General features: G+C 43.8%; 1 protein-coding gene and 1 long non-coding RNA gene across 2 annotated transcripts in view; one reads left to right on the top strand and one right to left on the bottom strand.

Moving 5' to 3' along the window:
• The window catches only part of LOC121003529 (zinc finger protein 268-like), a 948,872-nt gene that overhangs the window by 688,290 nt on the left and 246,312 nt on the right, over positions 1 to 14,270 (top strand). The window lies entirely within an intron of this gene.
• LOC121003578 lies at positions 385 to 13,620 on the bottom strand. Its single transcript, XR_005779519.1, has 3 exons — positions 13,565 to 13,620; positions 9,449 to 9,543; positions 385 to 433 (listed from the first exon to the last, which is right to left on the bottom strand). It is a non-coding gene; the product is annotated as an uncharacterized LOC121003578 (long non-coding RNA).

The raw sequence follows: 14,270 nt of genomic DNA on the forward strand, positions 1-14,270 counted from the left end.
AGCAAAGACAGGGACTGAAGAGACATGAGAAGACCTCTGTATAGTAACTACACTGTACTGTAGAGGGATAGGAATTTGTGGTTTAGTTACCAAATGGTCTTGGGAGTAACTTTATTATTAGTAGTAATTATTAGTAATTGTTATTGTGTACAAGTCTCTCCGTATGTGATATTTATTTTTATTCCTTTATACTTTCATATATACTCATCAATAATAATAATAATAATAATTGTAATATCATTATTCCCACATTGCACAATATATCTATTTTTCTTTATTTGTAGAAGCAGAATCTTAACCTCTCTGCTTTACTTAGTGGTCACTACTCACCTGGGCGGTTATCTGTAGGAATGTCCTCTGTACTCTGCTCATCACCCCTCACATATGTCTCTGTAACATATATAATGTTCAGATCTTCACCCAGATTCACAAGCTGTGAAGTAAATATTGTAGAAGTCATCAAACGGTTGGAAAAGTCACGTGGAAGGTTTTACAATGCCTTGCAAAAGTATTCACCCCCTTGACTTTTTTTTTCGTATTTTGTTACATTACAGCCTTAGGCTCCATTCACACGTCCGCATTGTGTTTTGCGGATACACGGAGTCACGGATCTGCAAAACACGGAAAGCGGCAATGTGCGTTCCGCATTTTGCGGACCGCACATTGCCGACATAATAGAATATGCCTGTTCTTGTCCGCAATTGCGGACAAGAATAGGACATGACAAAAACAATAACAAACACAGGTGCACTCTGCAGTATCACTAAATCCTCAAACTGATTTTAAAATTGAGAGATTAGTCAACATGTCCTACGGTGTAGAACATGTCTAAGCCCGGACACCGCGACAAGGTTTCTCAAGTAGCCATTAGCCACGGGCCACAAGTGCAGGATTTGCTCCCCTATATATATGCACAACTGCATGTGGGTTTGAAGCACCTCCTGCTAATGCCAACCTGTCTTCTTAGTTTGTATATATAGATTCCTGGAGGTGTATAAACTCCTATTTAAATGTGCCTGTTTTCCATCTACAGGTCATATTTAGGTGCGCCTGTGAGGCCTGGGACATATCAGCCAGTCTTGAGTGGGACTCGCAGACTCCTCCCTCCTCCCATTGCAAGCATGGCCACATGCTGGAGGTAACTGGTGAGTTGTTTGTGAGTCGGCCTTATGCTCCTGTAATTTGCCCACTGGCTCCTGGTATCGCCCATACGGCTCAGGTAGGAGAGTGTAGGGTCCCGGGCTACTTGAGAAACCTTGTCGCGGTGTCCGGGCTTAGACATGTTCTACACCGTAGGACATGTTGACTAATCTCTCAATTTTAAAATCAGTTTGAGGATTTAGTGATACTGCAGAGTGCACCTGTGTTTGTTATTGTTTTGTTATATTGTTATATAAATTATTACATCCGCACTTGTTACCTTGTGTAGGATGTCTAATGTGGTACTTGTGGTTCGCCGCGGGCATCCTCCATTGTATGCATTTTGCTGGGGATTGCCATTAGCAACGGGCCACAAGTGCAGGATTTGCTCCCCTATATATATGCACAACTGCATGTGGGTTTGAAGCACCTCCTGCTAATGCCAACCTGTCTTCTTAGTTTGTAAGAATAGGACATGTTCTATTTTTTTTGCGGAAACGGAAGCACGGATGCGGAAGTGCGGATCCGCAAATGTGGATGCGGACAGCACATTCCATCCCCATAGAGAATGAATGGGTCCGCACCCTTTCCGCAAAATTGCGGAAAGGATGCGGACCCATTTTGCGGACGTGTGAATGGAGCCTCAAGTTCAATGTTTTGTTAATCTGAATTTTATGTGATGGATCAGAACACAATAGTCTAAGTTGGTGAAGTGAAAGGAGAAAAATATATAAATAAAACTATTGTTTAGTAATAGAAAACAGAAAATGATCATGTGCGTATGTATTCACCCCCTTTGTTCAGAAGCCTATAAAAAGCTCTGGTGCAACCAATTACCTTCAGAAGTCACATAATTAGTGACATGATGTCACCTGTGTGCAATCCAAGTGTCATATGATCTGTCATTACATATACACACACCAGAGGCTGCAACACCTGTACAAGAGGCATCACTAACCAAACACTGCCATGAAGACCAAGGAACTCTCCAAACAAGTAAGGGACAATGTTGTTGAGAAGTACAAGTCAGAGTTAGGTTATAAAACAATATCCAAATCTTTGATGATCCCCAGGAGCACCATTAAATCTATTATAACCAAATGGAAAGAACATGGCACAACAGCAAACCTGCCAAGAGACGGCCGCCCATAAAAACTTACGGATCAGGCAAGGAGGGCATTAATCAGAGAGGCAGCACATAGACCTAAGGTAACCCTGAAGGAGCTGCAGAGTTCCACAGCAGAGACTGGAGTATCTGTACAGAGGACAACAATAAGCCGTACGCTCCATAGAGTTGGGCTTTATGGCAGAGTGGCCAGAAGAAAGCCAGTACTTTCAGCTAAAAACAAAGACACGTTGTGAGTTTGCGAAAAGGCATGTTGGAGACTCCCAAAATGTATGGAGGAAGGTGCTCTGGTCTGATGAGACCATTAAAGAAACGCTATGTCTGGAGCAAACCCAACACATCACATCACCCAAAGAACACCATCCCCACAGTGAGACCTGGTGGTGGCAGCATCATACTGGGGGATGGGACTGGGAAACTGGTCAGAGTGGAGGGAAAGATGGATGGTGTTAAATACAGGGATATACTTGAGCAGAACCTGTCCCACTCTGTGCGTGATCTGAGGCTAGGACGGAGGTTCACCTTCCAGCAGGACAATGACCCCAAACACACGGCTAAAGCAGCACTTGAGTGGTTTAAGGGGAAACATGTAAATGTGTTGGAATGGCCGAGTCACAGCCCAGATCTCAATCCAATAGAAAATCTGTGGTCAGACTTAAAGATTGCTGTTCACAAGCGCAGACATCCAACGTGAAGAAGCTGGTGCAGTTTTGCTACGAGGAATGGGCAAAAATCCCAGTGGTAAGATGTGGCAACTGCTCATAGAGACTTATCCAAAGAGACTTGGAGCTGTGATTGCCGCAAAAGGTGGCTCTACAAAGTACTGACTTTAGGGGGTGAATAGTTATGCACATTGACTTTTTGTTTGCTTCACAATAAAAAAATAAAAATAAATGTTCTGTAAATTAAATGATTTAGATCCTCAAACAATCCATGTTAATTCCAGGTTGTGAGGCACCAAAACACAAAACAAAGTCACTGTAAATGACCTGAAAAGATCAGTAATTAGAATAATGACTGAAAATGACAGCAGTTTGCAATGCAGGGAGAGTAGCCCTTATATTCCATCCCTAACATTACATTGTGTGTATATAACATTACATGCTCCCTGAATGATGCATGTGATAAGTCTAGTCGTGCAGCGTTTTTTTTTTTTTTAATCAGATGGTTTTTTTTTATTCAAAAACGGGCACATGTGAAAAGTTACTTATTCCTGAACAAACCCTTTAATGCTGTCTTCCTGTTCTGTCTACCAGTTTTGGGATGACTGCAGGCATGAAGATACTATACCTAGTATAAAGGGACAGCGGAGAACACAGGGGAGGTGAGAACTGATTATCTATCACCACTAGAACACCCTGCTTATCACTGTCTATAGTATAAGGACAGGAGCGGTGAGAACTGATTATCTATCACCACTAGAACACCCTGCTTATCACTGATTATAGTACAAGGACAGGAGAGAACACAGGAGATGTGAGGACTGATTATCATCACTAGAACACCCTGCTTATCACTGTCTATAGTATAAGGACAGGAGAGGTGAGAACGGATTACGATTATATTATAGGATTATTATTACTATTATCACTACCTTATAAAAGCCACTGTACTTCTTTTTAACAAACGCTGCACGACTATGTTGTGATTCGGCTGGAGATGGTCATTTACCTAAAACGCAACTGTCTCTCTAAATTTGAAAGTATATGGGGCCTTCGGATTGACAGGTCTGGTGTATGTAGCCCTTGGCTGGCCCTCCAGAGAAGTGGTCTGCTCACTGCGGGTTAGATGTGACGTAACTGGATCTACGTACGAATAAAGGAAGGAACAGGAAGGAAGGGAAAAAGGGGGTGCCCTATAGCCGTTGTGATCAGAACTTGCTCTTACCTGACAACACTAGGTGTATGAGTGATTGGGTGTTTGCTGGGTGCCTGTCGCCGTCCGCTCGTTTGTCCATCTGTTTATTTGAGTATCTGGATTTAGCTCTCCAGGCTATGTGGTGTTCGTTGCCGTCTATATCTAGCTATGGATACAGTTTCTTGGTTTTACATGTGGAATATGTCTCGGTTGGCTGTCCCGGGTGTGGGGTGTGGTGGGGGGGGGAAGTTGGGTTGTGGAGTTGCTATTGAATTCATATTTCATTACATGTTCTGTAATGTATGTATCCCTTTCTGTTTATTGCGGTGGGAATTGCTGGATAAATCCACTACCTGTACTTAATGTCTTTAAAAGAAAATGTTTATTATTATAGTTTTTCAATAAAAAAAAAACATCTGATTAAAAAAAACAAAAAAAAACGCTGCACGACTAGACTTATCGCATGCATCATTCAGGGAGCATGTGTTATGTCTCCTAAACACAAAGAAGCCACAATGTTCCTGCAGTTGTCTCTGACCACCTTGCCCAGTTGGAGTTAGGTGAGGAGACAGCCAGCGCGGCTGTTTGCTGCTTGATGCACTTTAGAAAGTATTTGGCTATGTGGCTACTTTCACCCAGGGAGATCAGCTCTAAAACGACATGGCAACGCTTCTCATGATAGGAAGAAGGGGGAGTGGGAGCGATGTTCTGCCCTGCTTCTGTTTGGGACAGGAGGATATCCATGGAGGAGGCCGATAAGTGCCTGGTGTCGGAACAAACATAGAGGTGTCAATAGGACCTGGCATTCTTGCTACAGTGCTGCCTCGCTGCAAAAAACATTGATCTAATGGGCTGTGAAAGGCATGAACTGTTCCAGTCCGTAACCGTTGCTCCAGGTGACCATTGTGTGCACCTTGCTGCACAGCTAGAATTGCAAGGAGTGGCCTACATTCACCGCCACTTGGGAGTACAAAGCAGGGATGGCTTTTAAAAATAAAATGCCAGCTAGATAACTTCTAGTGAGGCTGAGCACATGTCATTAGCCCCCTAAAGGCAACAGAATCCACAAAGTGGTACCACAGAGACTGCACCACCAGCAACTTGTGCAAGCAGGGTTGTTTCTTGGTCACACATTCCATTATCGATGGCTGATGGTGGGACAGAATAGTAGAAGGCATAGTCTGAGCAGGAGAAGCAGTAACTGATGATGACTTGGACACAGTACTGCACGTGGATGCCGCCTGGCTGCCAGGAGAAGGAGGCTGGGGGGTCTGACGGGGCTGATCTGAGGCTGGGGGTCTGAAGGAGGAGACCGGGAGAAGGAGGAATCTCTTGTTGTGGTAGCTGGCAGACACCTCTGTCACTCCCATGGCTTATTGTAATCTGGCAGATCTTGCACAGGGCATTGCTTTTGTTTTCCAGCACCATGGAGAAAAACTGCCAGACAGGAGATACTTGCACACTCCACACAGAGCTAGCTGCAGCCGAGCTTGTTTTGGCACGTTTTGAGCCTGCGACCACAGTATCATCAGCATCACCAGTTCCCAAGCTGACAATACTAGAAGCAGATCTGGCCCTGGCAAGAGGATTTGGGAGGTTCTAACTGTATGTTACCTTCACTCTGTATTGCTGCCACCATCCTCTTCCTCTGATGTTACCTTCTTCTCAGCACCCTGATCTAGCTCCCAGATCCTGTCCAGCACACAATCATTGTAATAGTCCTCAACCTCCCCGCCATGAAAAATGTGATATGTCATCATGTGCCCCCTCCAGATTACCTGCTTTATACTTGCCTTGAGTTCCACTGCTGCTACCAGTGCCCATACCACCACCAGTGCAGCTACAGGTGCCACTACTCCTACCACCACAAACACAGTTAGGCCCCTTTCACACGGGCGAGTATTCCGCGCGGATGCAATGCGTGAGTTGAACGCATTGCACCCGCACTGAATCAGGACCCATTCATTTCTATGGGGCTGTTCACATGAGCAGTGATTTTCATGCATCACTTGTGCGTTGCGTGAAAATCGCAGCAAGCTCTATTTTGTGTGCGTTTTTCACGCAACGCAGGCCCCAAAGAAGTGAATGGGGCTGCGTGAAAATCGCAAGCATCCGCAAGCAAGTGCGGATGCGGTGCGATTTTCACGCACGGTTGCTAGGAGATGATCGGGATGGGGACCCGATCTTTATTATTTTCCCTTATAACATAGTTATAAGGGAAAATAATAGCATTCTGAATACAGAATTCATAGTACAATAGCGCTGGAGGGGTTAAAAAAATAATAATAATAATTTAACTCACCTTAATCCACTTGCTCGCGCAGCCCGGCTTCTCTTCTGTGCTGTGTACAGGAAAAGGACTTGTGGTGACGTCACATGGTCCATCACATGATCTTTTACCATGGTGATGGATCATGTGATGGACCATGTGTTGACCAGAGTGACGTCACCACAGGTCCTTTTCCTGTACACAGCACAGAAGAGAAGCCGGGCTGCGCGAGCAAGTGGATTAAGGTGAGTTAAATTATTATTATTATTTTTTTAACCCCTCCAGCGCTATAAAATAATACAATCTACAGAACACCGATCCCAAGCCCGAACTTCTGTGAAGAAGTTCGGGTTTGGGTACCAAACATGCCGATTTTTATCACGCGCATGCAAAAAGCATTACAATGTTTTGCACTCGCGCGGAAAAATCGTGCATGTTCCCGCAATGCACCCGCACCTTTTCCCGCAACGACTGTGTGAAAGAGGCCTTATGCATGGGGTGACCCTTCTCCCCTGAATATCCTCCTCATGGTAGTCTAAACGTTGAGCCACCCAGTCTACAATTCCATCCTCCGTGTCCTCAATAATATTAGGAGCCAGGGGGAACTGTGGTCAACTACTACTACTTGTGGCAGGTACTGATACTGCTGGTACTACATACATTTTGACTCTGGGAGGATGAGGCATGGGTCTTTTTCATTTTGCACTCTTCAATTTCTCAGACATTTTATTATGAGGCCTATAAATGAAAAGTCAGGGGTTTGGTACAGACAAATTTAACAGTACAAGCAAAGTGGCAAGTGTGTTTTTTGTAATTTAACCCTTTCATGACCAAGGGTCATTGATGCCCTAGTGTCCAGGTCAAAATTTACAAATCTGACATTTTATGTGGTAATAGCTTTGGAACACTTTTACTTATCCAAGCCATTCTGACATTGTTTTCTCGTGACACATTGTACTTCGTGATAGTCATATATTTGAGTCAATATATTTCACCTTTATTTATGAAAAAATCCCAAATTTACCAAAAATTTTGAAAAATTCACAATTTTCCAAATTTCACTTTCTCTGCTTCTAAAACAGAAAGTCATACCTAATAAAATATTTATTACTTAACATTTCCCATATGTCTACTTTATGTTGGCATTATTTTGGAAATGTCATTTTATTTTTTTAGGACGTCAGAAGACTTAGAAGTTTAGAAGCAATTCTTAAAATTTTTAAGAAAATTTCCAAAACCCACTTTTTAAGGACCAGTTCAGGTCTAAAGTCACTTTGTAGGGCCTACATAGTGGATACCCCCATAAATGACCCCATTGTAGAAACTACACCCCTCAAGTTACTCAAAACAGATTTTACAAACTTTGTTAACCCTTTAGGCGTTCCACAAGAATTAAAGGAAAATGGAGATGAAATTTCTAAATTTCACTTTTTTGGCAGATTTTCCATTTTATTAAATTTTTTTATTTTATTTTATTAAATTTATTATCCTGATTCCACGGTTTACAGAAACACCCCATATGTGGTCGTAAACTGGGCGCAGAAGGAAAGGAATACCATACGTTTTTGAAAGGCAGATTTTGCTGGATTGGTTTTCTGAACGCCATATGTTATTTATTTTTCTGCCGATCGTCTTGTGCAGGGGTTCGTTTTTTGCAGAAAGTGTTGAGGTTTTTATTGGTACCATTTTTGGGTACATAGGATTTTTTGATCATTCATTAATACACTTTATGGGGCAAGGTGACCCAAAAATTGGCTGTTTTGAAACAGTTTTCATTTATTTATTTTTACAGCGTTCATCTGAGGAGTTAGGTCATGTGATTGTTTTATAGAGCAGATCGTTACGGACGTGGCAATACCTAATATGTATACTTTTTCTTATTTATTAAAGTTTCACACAATAATAGCATTTCTGAAACCAAAAAAATTATGTTTTTAGTGTCTCTATAGTCTGCACTTTCCAATTCCACTATTTAAAATTGCACAAAATGTCGTGGGGAGCTGGAAATTTTTTCCACAAATGTGCTGAAATTAGAAAAAAAAAACAAAAAAAACAAAACAACAACGCCTGGCTGCACTGTAGAATCCAATAGATAAACCCATGCACTCTACCAACTGAGCCACCACACCTTTTTATCAAAGAGACCAAATAAACCTGGTTTACCGACTCTAAGGCTGGGTGGGCTCAGACTGTCTGAATGATAGCCCTCCTCCCTAAATCAGACAAACATCAGAAGTGAGCATACATGGCTGAAGAGCAGATGTGATGTCACGAAAAGCCGAGGTGGGGGCCCATCCTTGGAGGCAAGAAATCAGAAAATGAAGAGCAGAGCTGTAACGGTCGCGTACACACACACACAGGGGGGAGGGAAGTGACCACTGCGCTCCACCCTTACCCCTGGCCCTGCCTACTTGCCTCGCGAGTCCTAATGACAGGGGACAACTGGACGGCAATCCCTAACTTGGAATAAGTGCAGGGATGACAGACAGACAAACAACAGGACGTGAACGGACCGAGTCAATACCAGGAAAGCTACAAAGTACAAATGGAGCAAGCAGAGAATTGTCAGGAGAAGCCAGGGTCATAAATACCAGGAGAGACGTGAAGTACCAAAGGAGTCAGCAGAGGAACGTCAGGAGGAGGCTGGGGTCAGAATACCAGGATAGCAGCAAAGTACACAAGGAGCAGGCAGAGCTTCGTCAGGAATTCAGCAGGAGGTAAGTACGCCAGGAAAGACCAAATCACAGGTGGAACCTAAATTAACAGGCAACCTGTGGCCAGCAGGCTGCCTGTATTTATAGTGGGGAGTGAGGGTCATGTGACGTGGCCAGCGTCACATGACCAACATACCAACCAGTCGAGCACCGAGTGATCAGCTCAGCGCTCAAGGCAGACTAGGAGCAGGGAGCCACCCAGCTAGTAAAGCCGCCCTGGGAATGAGGTCAAAGACAGATCCTCATTCCCAAAGCTGGTGGATAAAACAAGACAGAAGACAAGATCTTCACAGCCTTCTACAGATCATAGGGAATATTTTATGAGACCATATCTATATCTACCTGATCATCCTGTGGGACATTGTGATGTTCTTCCGACACATCCTGTAGAAGAAGAAGACTGTGACATCTCTCCGGTGTTGTTATCTCTTCCTTAACTGTAAGAAACACATCCAGTGACTGAATTCATTCCTTACATACAGATAATGAGAGGACGTGTGTATTTAGTCATGTCTACTACCTGGTGATGTGCATTATGGCATTATGATGGTGGGGGGGATCTGTGGATGGCATTATGATGGTGGGGGGGGATCTGTGGATGGCATTATTATGGAGGGGGGGGATCTGAGGATGGCATTATGATGGTGTGGGGGGGGGGATCTGTGGATGGCACTGTTATGGGGTAGTGGATCTGTGGATGACACTGCTATATGTGTCATCCACAGATCCCCCCCATCATAATGCCATCCACAGACCCCCCCCATCATAATGCTACCCACAGATCCCCCACCATCATAATGCCATCCACAGATCCCCCCCACCATCATAATGCCATCCACAGATCCCCCCATCATCATAATGCCATCCACAGATCCCCCCATCATCATAATGCCATCCACAGATCCCCCCATCATTTTCTCATCCATAGATCCCTAAGGAGGGGCTGTAGTAGGCGGGGAGAGTGGCGGGGGAGTGCAGGCACTGTACTCTGGCCCGCCGCTCAGTATGTCACGTGCCTGCTCTGCCTGCTTCATTCATAAAGTAGGCAGGGCAGGCACGTGACCCCAGCGAGTTACGGACGCCTGCAGCCCGGCCTGCCTGCTAGCGCTTACTACAGGAGACGGAGTGTGACATGTGTACCGGTAAGTACGGTACAGATGGGAAGCAGGGGGAGCGTAGTTTAGATATTATGATTAACACTAGGTATAATACAGTACATACTGAGCGGCAGGCCAGAGTACAGTGCCTACACTGCCCGCCGCTCTCCCTGCCTACTACAGACCCTCCTCCCTCCTCACTAATACATCGCAGTCTGTGATGCTGCAGCATCGCAGACTGCGATATAAATTGCAAGCATTCGTCCCATAAGACGCAGGGGCACTTTTCCCCCACTTTTGGGGGGGAAAAAGTGCATCTTATGGGGCAAAAAATACGGTATGTAAGTTTTACACAATAATATCATTTTTTAAACAAAAATAAATAAATCATGTTTTAGTGTCTCCATAGTCTGAGAGACATACAGTACAGACCAAAAGTTTGGTCACACCTTCTCATTCAAAGAGTTTTCTTTATTTTCATGACTATGAAGACATCAAAACTATGAATTAACACATGTGGAATTATATACATAACAAACAAGTGTGAAACAACTGAAAATATGTCATATTCTAGGTTCTTCAAAGTAGCCACCTTTTGCTTTGATTACTGCTTTGCACACTCTTGGCATTCTATTGATGAGCTTCAAGAGGTAGTCCCCTGAAATGGTCTTCCAACAGTCTTGAAGGAGTTCCCAGAGATGCTTAGCACTTGTTGGCCCTTTTGCCTTCACTCTGCGGTCCAGCTCACCCCAAACCATCTTGATTGGGTTCAGGTCCGGTGACTGTGGAGGCCAGGTCATCTGGCGCAGCACCCCATCACTCTCCTTCATTCAAAGTTTTCCCAATTTTTCGGCTGACTGACTGACCTTCATTTCTTAAAGTAATGATGGTCACTCGTTTTTCTTTACTTAGCTGCTTTTTTCTTGCCATAATACAAATTCTTCAGTAGGACTATAAGCTGTGTATCCACCTGACTTCTCCTCAATGCAACTGATGGTCCCAACCCCATTTACAAGGCAAGAAATCCCACTTATTAAACCTGACAGGGCACACCTGTGAAGTGAAAACCATTGCAGGGGACTACCTCTTGAAGCTCATCAAGAGAATGCCAAGAGTGTGCAAAGCAGTAATCAAAGTAAAAGGTGGCTACTTTGAAGAACCTAGAATATGACATATTTTCAGTTGTTTCACACTTGTTTGTTATGTATATAATTCCATATGTGTTAATTCATAGTTTTGATGCCTTCAGTGTGAATCTACAATTTTTATAGTAATGAAAATAAAGAAAACTCTTTGAATGAAAAGGTGTGTCCAAACTTTTGGTCTGTACTGTAGTTTTTTAAATTTTTTGGGCCATTGTCTCATGTAGGGGCTCATTTTTTGCGGGATGAGGGGACGGTTTGATTGGTACTATTTTGGCGTACATACGACTTTTTTGATCACTTTTATTACCTTTTTTGTGAAGTAAGGTGGGCAAAATTTCAATTTCATTATAGTTTTTTTTTGTTTGTTTTTTTATGGCGTTCACCGTGCGGGGAAAGTAACATGACCATTTTATAGATCAGGTCGTTACGGACGCGGTGATATCAAACATGTGTAGAAAATTTTATTTTTTTTTCATTTTTAATCAGTGATAAATGTGTTTTTTTATTTTTACTTTATTTTATTTATTTTTTTGACCCAGACCCACTTGGTTCTTGAAGATCCCGTGGGTCTGATGTCTGTATAATACAGTACAGTACACTATATAATGTACTGTACTGTATTTTCACTTTACAAAGTCTGAAAAGGCACAGCAGCCCCCGATGGGAGAGGAAGGGAGCACCTTCCCTGTTAACCTCTTCCATACAGCGGTCCCTATGGACCGCGGCATGAAAGGGGTTAAACGCCTGACATCTGTGCCAGCACAGATGTCAGGCGTTTCAAGCAGAGTGTCAGCAATGTGCTGACACTCTGCAAACCGCTCAGCCATCCTGAGAGAGGGGGCGGGCGGATGATCGCGTGCCTGCCCGCCCCCCCCCAGCACCGCCCTGATGATCGAGGCCCTCCCGCCCGCACTGGCGCACCGCTCCGCACCTTCCCCACCCCCCCGCTGTGCCCGCCGGCACATAACACAGAGGGCTGCAGGGGGGTGGGAGGGTTAAACATAAAATAAAGCCATTTTGAAGTTTCTGATCCCCGCGGTCACAGACTGAAAGGATCAGAAACTTCCCGAAAGTGCAGCAAACCGCAGGTCTGAATTGACCTGCAGTTTGTAGCGATCGTCGAGACGGGGGGTCACAGGACCCCCCTGGGCATTGACCCTGGGTGCCTGCTGATTGATTTCAGCAGGCACCGGGGTCCGATCACTGCCGGCCGAGTGGCGGTGATCGGAAATACATAGGACGTACCGATACGCCCTGTGGAAGGATCAGGAAATCAGGGCGTACTGGTACACCCTATGTCCTGAACAGGTTAAGTAATCGATTAGAAATGTTATGATGGAATGGTGACCTTTAGAAAGTAGATAATATTTGCACTAGAAGTGGAAGCCTTGGCCAAGATAAATGTATTTGTCTATTAAAACTAACCATTTGCATGTTTATGATCAGGATCGATCCTTGGTGTTGGACCGATGATAAATGAGAGCCGATCTTGGCTTTATGGACCATGGGGCTCTTTGGAAAGTATAATAGAGATTGGTACTTGAATTGGAGAGGATTAATGGAAGGAACAAATTATTTATGCAACAAGAGATTGTGATAAGGAACTTTTATCCAATTAGAAGAAGTTGTCGGTGTAACTTGTGTAGATCTATGGTTACGTATGATAATGATGGAATGAGGGAATCTGTGTGTAAAACACTAAAGTCTACGTACAGCGACACACTGCGAAAAACTGGAATTAAAATATTAATGATTCCTTTGTTCTCTGAGGTATAAAGGACGGTGTCCAGGACTTATAACAGAGCGCTGCCTTTTACCATGGCTGTAATTCACTTGCATTTACCTCTTATGCCATAATCTGCCACATTTTACATTGATTGCAATTAGGTCTTGCTGCTCTTCAGATTTCCATCAGAGATTTTAAGCCAAAACCAGGTGAGACTCTAAACACAGAACAGGAAACGAGTTTCCCCTATACCTTATGTCTGTGGAGGCTCAAATCCTTGTTTTGGCTCACAATCACTGATGGAAATCACTGACCAAACACTGATGTGTGAATGAGGCTTAAACGAAAGAATCTTCTGAAGAAGAAGTTGCTTTAAAAGGTTTTGTGTTGTTGTGGCCAATTTCTAAAAGTAGGAAACACATCCAGTGACTGAATTCACCCCTTACATACAGATAATAAGAGGACGTGTGTATTTAGTCCTGTCTATTACCTGGTGATGTGAGGGGCCGGTGATCCTCCATCATGACGTCCTTGTACAGATCTTTGTGTCCTTCTAAATACTCCCACTCCTCCATGGAGAAATAGATGGTGACATCCTGACATCTTATAGGAACCTGACAACACAATGATACAGTCATCACCCAGATCCCTTCATAGCGTTCCTGTATAATGTCCCAGCATTCCCAGCAGTGTCACCTCTCCAGTCAGCAGCTCAATCATCTTGTTGGCGAGTTCTAGGATCTTCTCTCTATTGATTACCTCATGTATCAGGGGGTGAGGTAGAGGCCCCATGATTGGGCTCAGGGTTCTTCCCCAATATTCAGACACAGGGTCCTGACAGCACTCACTAGAGGTCTTCTTCACTACTGTGTAGTCCTGGTTATGGAGAGACACAGTAATAAATATCACTCCATACATCTCCAGAGTCCCTCACCTCTCCAGTCATGTCCATCTGTTAGTAACATAGATAAGATGATGTAATGTGACATCATCCGAATCTCTTACCTCTCCAGTAAGACGGAAGAGTATCTCTAGGGTGAGATTTATTATACTCTCCGCCATCTTGTCCCTGTCCATCCTTGTCGGGTCAATCAGGAGAAGGATCTTATATAGAAGATCTCCACTGAGCGGATCCTATATTGTAGGAACCTGAATGGAAAGAACATGAGACGATGTAAAATCCTACAAAATCCTAT

The sequence above is a fragment of the Bufo bufo genome, chromosome 6 (assembly GCF_905171765.1).
Source record: "Bufo bufo chromosome 6, aBufBuf1.1, whole genome shotgun sequence".
In the NCBI taxonomy this organism is placed as follows: domain Eukaryota; kingdom Metazoa; phylum Chordata; class Amphibia; order Anura; family Bufonidae; genus Bufo; species Bufo bufo.